Raw genomic sequence first — 6382 nt, 5'->3', positions numbered from 1 at the left:
TCAGGGTTTTTCCCCCGCACATGTCGTATGTCCATCTTATCTCTAGTTCAAAGTCACGTCAATATCCTACCTCCACCCGTCCAAGAGTGATGTCATTATGAAGAAAATCCCACCTCAGGATTGTTTCTCATACTGAAGGTTGGGCCTCTCCAAAGAAGTACCCAGAGCAGTAGAGCTATGGGAACAAGAGGAATAAAAGAGGGCTCTTCCCACCTTTCTTTTTCTTTCTTTGATTTTGTTTTGTTTTGTTTGCTGTTTTTTTTTTCAAGACGGGGTTTCTCTGTAGTTTTTGGTGCCTGTCCTGGAACTAGCTCTTGTAGACCAGGCTGTCCTCGAACTCACAGATCCGCCAGCCTCTACCTCCTGAATGCTGGGATTAAAGGCAATGGCTTCAGGCAGAATGAAACGGTGGTGTACGAGGCCTATAATCCTAGCACTTGGAAGGCTGAGAAAGGAAGATTGTAAGTTTAAGAGTAGACTGGACTTTCACTGGGTATTGGGGCCGAGGGGGGGGAGCTGTGAGACTATAGGCAAATAATTGTGTGGAGGGGCCAGCAGCTGCTCTTCTGCTCCTCCTCTTCTTCTTCATATTATTCTCTTCTTCAGCTACTTCTTCTTTTCTTCTTCTCTTTTTCCTTCTTTTGTCCCCCCCCCCCTTTTCTTTTTGGTTTTTTGAAATAAGGTTTATCTGGGTAACAGAGTCCTAGCTATCCTGGAATTCACTCTGCAGACCAGGCTGACCTCAAACTCACAGAGATCCACCTGCCTCTGCCTCCTGAGTGCTGAGATTAGAGGCAATCACCACCACCACATGGTTTACCACCACAGCTCCTTAAACAGCAGGCGTGGACTCCATACAAAGCTGTGACACCGAGGGTGAGGCTCGTGAAACGCAATGGGGGTCCTGAAACATCGGGCAGCAGTTAAAGGTCTCTGAAGGCACAAAGACACAAAGTTAACTCAAAATCAAATGTGTAGCCCAGCATGGTGGCTCATGCCTGCAATCCCACCACCACAGCAGAGACAGAGGCAGGAGGATCTCCACTAGAAATTCAAGGCCAGTTGTCTGGATATGGAATTCCAAGACAGCCTGGGCTTTGCATCAAGACCTTGTGCCTCAAGATAAGCAAGCAATCAATAAGTAAACACAAAACAAATTCTTGGTGCAGCTAGCCGTCACCTGCCCGTGTTGCACTGAACAACCTCACTGAAAATTGGGTTCTGACCTGAACACATGCAACTTTGTGCTGCACCTCCATCACAGCACGCGACACCAACAAACACTGCCTGGGATGCCTTGGCTCAGACTTAGAACACTGTGTTATAAACCGCGTTGCTTTCCCAGTCTTATGCTTACATAGAAACATAATGGTTTATAGAAAATTAAGACTAGATTGTCCTACCATCTTTTATCAGTATGTAAGTTTCATACTGTATTATAGCATGTCTTTGAATTATTGTATATGTGAATGTTGGGAATTTAAAACTGCTCTTTGCAACACTGACATGAATTTTATTTTTTTAAAAAAATCCAAATGAATTTTGGCTTGAGATTAGGGTAGAATTTCCAACAATTTCTGAAATGGTTCTAAACAAAACTGCCGTTCTGTACTGTGCACTTGCACAAAGTGGAGTTCTCAGTATTGAAAATTATGAAATCAAAATATTCAACCACTCTCAGCAGATGTTCCACATCCAGTAATATCAAATGTTCAGCCAAGTTTTTTTTTCTTTTTGATTTTTTTGAGACAGGGTTTTATGTCCTGGAACTCACTCTGTAGACCAGGCTGGCCCTGAACTCAGAGATCTACATGCCCCTGCCTCTAAAATGCTGGGGCTAAAGGTTAAAGGCATGTGCTGCCACCACCACCCAACTCTGAGATTTAATTCTTGACCTAAAAATACACAGGCATACCTATCACATTAGTATAAACTTGATTTTCCCTGTAAATAATTGCTAAGGTTATACATATGCCAAAGAGTCATTCTAGAAAAAAATCTATACTTACTATGAGAAAATGTTTGATTTGGAGACCCATTTATATATACCTAGGGTCATATAAAATTTTCTCAGCAATCTGAAACATAAAAAGTCTAAGAACTGAGGTTGGAGAGATGGCTCAGTGGTTAAGAAGCTGGCTGTTCTCGTAGAGTACCTGGATTGGATTTCCATCACCACATGGCAGCTCACAAGCATCTGTAACTCTAGCTCCAGGGGCTCTAATGCCCTCCTCTGGCCTTTGCCGGCATTGAGCACACAAGTGGTGCACAAGCATCCGTGCAAACAAAACACCCATGCACATAATACAAAAATGTTTTTAAAGTTCCGGACTGAAAGCTCAAGGTCCAAATCAGGAGCAGAAAGAGAGAGAGCACGAGCAAGGAACTCAGGACCGCAAGGGGTGCACCCACACACTGAGGCAATGGGGATGTTCTATCGTTAACCCACCAAGGCCAGCTGGCCTGGGTCTGAAAAAGCATGGGATAAAACCGGACTCCCTGAACATAGCGGACAATGAGGACTACTGAGAACTCAAGAACAATGGCAATGGGTTTTTGATCCTACTGCACGTACTGGCTTTGTGGGAGCCTAGGCTGTTTGTATGTTCACCTTACTAGACCTGGAAGGAGTTGAGAGGTCCTTGAACGTCCCACAGGGCAGGGAATTATGACTGCTCTTCGGGCTAATGAGGGAGGAGGACTTGATGGGGGAGGGGGGGGGAAATGGGAGGCTGTGGCGGGGAGGAGGCAGAAATCTTTAATAAATAAATAAATTTTAAAAAAATGTTTTTAATTTTAAAATCTCTAAGAAAGAAGGCCTGAACTAAGGCTCAGTGGAAGGACTGAGGGAATGTTGGGCTTCAGCTGGGTGCAGTATGAAAGCAAGTTAGTATCTCCTAGTGTGGGGGCACAGCCTTTAATCCAGGCACTCTGGAGGGGGGCAGTACAGGTGGATCTCTGGGAGTTCCAGGCCAACATGGTCTACATACCGAGTTACAGGACAACCAGGAATACATAGGAAGATTTGTCTCAAAAAAAGGCAACTTAGTATCAAAAGGAAGGCAGAGTCAAGTAAATTTCTAGGGTGACCATCTTAAACATGAGACGAGGAGACCCGGGAGACTGGCTGACTTGTCAAGAATCTCTGGCAGTAATGGCTGAAGGTGCAGATTTCTAGACTCACGGGGCTCCCTGAATTAATTTTGGGTCTCCATGCACTCAGAAATGTGTCACTCTCGACAAATGTTTCAGGATCCCCACATCCAGTCATCCAACCCCATATAGGATAGCTGCTCACAGGAGAAGCTAGGGTTCAGTGGTTGGTCACTCTGTGATTATTTGCTTGTATTCTCATGACCACTGTAAGACCCTGGAGTCTTTGGAGGTAGAAAGAGGGCATCAGATCCCCTGGAACTAGAGTTACAGACAGTTACAAGTCTCCACGTGGGTGGTGGGAACTCAACCCAGGTCTTTTGAAAAAGCAGCCAGTGTTCTTAATTGCTGAGCCATCTCTCTAGCCCTGAATTTTTATTAATAAAGTTGGGGCTAATAACGATATTTAATATGGGCTTAAAGACAAAGGTTAGGAGAAGGGCAGAGGCACAGGAAAACGTAAAACACACCTAAGAGCATGGCCATGGGCTTCTCGAAGAAAAGCTGAGGAAAGTAAGAACGAGGTGTGAGCGTGGCTCTCCGGTAGAGAGTTGCCTTTGCTTTGTTTGTGTATTTATTTTTCAGCAAAGCTAACAAGCATAGGCCACAAAGCACCTTCTTTGCATCTACCTTTACAGTTGTGGTCTAGTCAGGGTGTTTCCCTTATCAAATTCCCTCCAGATCAGAAAACTTCAGTCCACCCCAGCAAACGGGTATTGAAAGGGTAATAAATTCTCTCCCTGGAAGAGCTACCAAAGGGAAACAATACGATAGGAGCTGGGAGCAGATGCCAAAGCTGTTCCCTGTAATAAGAATGAGATGGACATCACCCTTTGAAGGATTGACTCCAAAAGGCAAGTGACGTCAGGGGATCCAGGCAATTCTTTTTCTTTTTTTTTTCAGGCAATTCTTTTGAGAGGCAATAAATCCCAGGACTTTGGAGACCTCAGAACACAGCTGAATTATCAGGAAGAGAGGAAAATTTAGAGTTGGGGAACCAGCCTCTCCAAATATTAAGAGTAAGGACTCACCCAAGGGCTCTTCCCGTCTCTTTGGCCTCGGAGGCAGAAGCCAGATGACGAAAGGAACATCATCCTTTGGAAAGCGTCGCAACAAGACGCACACACGTTGTGCTGTGGCTCTAAGGCCTACCACCTTCAGAAGTCTACCTGTGGCAAATGCGGCTACCCTGCCAAGCGCAAGAGAAAGTATAACTGGAGTGCCAAGGCTAAGAGACGAAACACTACCGGGACTGGGCCGATGAGGCACCTAAAAATTGTCTACCGAAGATTCAGACATGGATTCCGTGAAGGGACAACCCCTAAACCCAAGAGGGCAGCTGTTGCAGCATCCAGTTCATCTTGAGGATTTCAATCTGTCATAAAATAAATGTTCTGGTGTTGTAATAGGGAGCAGCGGGGCTGCGTCCCCGGCACCCCGGCCGCCTGGCTAGCTTATGCCCCGAAATAACAACACACAAATTGTATTCTTTTAAACACTGCTTGGCCCATTTCTATCTAGCCTCTTCTAGGCTAATTCTCGCACCCGGACTAGCCCATTTCTTATAATCTGTGTAGCTCACGAGGTGGCTTACCAGGGAGATTCTAGCCTACGTCCATCCTGGGTCGGAGCTTCATCGTGCGTCTGCCCAGGAGAGGGGAGGATGGCGTCTCTGCTCCAGAGAGCAGAGCTGTCGAGTCTGAGCTCACTTCCTCTTCCTCCCAGCATTCTGTTCTGTTTACTCCTCCCACCTATGTTTTAACCTATGAGGCCAAGCAGTTTCTTTATTGCTTAACCAATGAAATCAACAGATTGATATATGACACTCCCACATCATTCTGGTTTCCAAAATGGAAAAAAAAAAAAGAACTCACCCAAGGCAGTCCCCAGGAGAAATCCTATTTTTACGCATTAAGAAGGGTACATTCTACTGACTGGTCTCTTCTCACACCCCTACAGACCACGTGGGCTGAGGAGAGAATGGGAGGGAGTGTTAAGGTCTCAGTCAGTGTCTTAGAATTTCTGTCGCTGTGATGAAACACCATGACCAAAGCAACTTGGGAAGGAAGGGGTTTATGTGGCTTACACTTCCACATCACTATTCATCAAAGGACGTGTGACCTCCCTCCCACACCCACACGTGAGTACACATATTTACATACAGGCACATGTATACATAATCAAAAATAAAAGTATATCATAAATAACCATAGCAACAACAAAAAGATCTCAGCCACTAGCTAGCCCAGATCTTACAAGTTCCTGCTTGGGGGTTGGCACAGAAGGCAATTGTCAAAGGCAATACTTCTTTGTTGCCACACGAGGGCTCCACACCAGGCTTCTGGAGGAATTTTACATTTTTTTTTCTTCCTTCCCCTGTTATTACAAAACAAACATATGAATTGAAGGTTAGGAAATGCCCCCCCAAACAGTCTGTGGTCTCTCTATTAACATAAAACTACTGACACTGCGTTAATGTATATGCTTCCAAATCTGCCTAAACTTCGTTAGACATACAATTTTATATGAACATTAGATGAACATGAATAATGCGCATGATAACATACATCAGGAGGGGGTCGGATCTCTGGAAGCTGGACTTCCTTACAGACAGTTGTGAGCTGTCATGTGGATGCTAGAAACCAAACCCATGCCCTCTACAAGAACAAGTGCTTTTAGCGGCTGAGCTGTCCCTCCAGCTCCATTCCAAACATTTTTAAACGACGGCATTTTATTCCATGTTTGTCATTTAAATGTTTATTATAATACACATATTAGAGAAAATCCTACACGGATGCCTCCTGGGACTTATCAAGCCATTTTTCTGTTGTTGGAAGTAGTCATTCCATTTCAAGGCAAAGATAGGAGTGCTACAACTGGCCAGTTGCAGATGCGACCGAGCCAGGGGTGCGCACTGCACCCCCCCCCGAGGCCATGAGCCCACGTTTTATGCAGCCAAACCAGGATGCCACTGCTGTCTGTCCCTCCCGCCCCAACACTTGTGCTGCAGGACCGCAAGGGGCGGGGCGACGCGCGGGGCCGGAGGCCGGGCCGAGGCGGGGCCTCGCTAGGAGGGCGGGGCCGGGCGCGGCGGCGGGCGGGTGCCGGCGCTGCCGTTCGCCGCTCGAGCTCCAGGTGGAGCTGTGCCGCCGCGCTGCCTCCAGGAAGCCTCACGGGCCTTCGTCGGCCTGGCCGCGGCGCCGGCTCCCAGGATGCAGTGTGGAGTGGC

General features: G+C 46.4%; 1 pseudogene; it reads left to right on the top strand.

The window, feature by feature from the left end:
• Window positions 1-4228: 4228 nt before the first annotated feature.
• Window positions 4229-4546, top strand: LOC142839311 (large ribosomal subunit protein eL37-like; annotated as a pseudogene).
• The last annotated feature ends 1836 nt before the right edge of the window (window positions 4547-6382 follow it).

This window comes from Microtus pennsylvanicus, chromosome 21 (assembly GCF_037038515.1).
Source record: "Microtus pennsylvanicus isolate mMicPen1 chromosome 21, mMicPen1.hap1, whole genome shotgun sequence".
Taxonomy (NCBI): domain Eukaryota; kingdom Metazoa; phylum Chordata; class Mammalia; order Rodentia; family Cricetidae; genus Microtus; species Microtus pennsylvanicus.
Note: the sequence above shows the minus strand (reverse complement) of the source record. Positions and strands in the feature narration are given on the sequence as shown.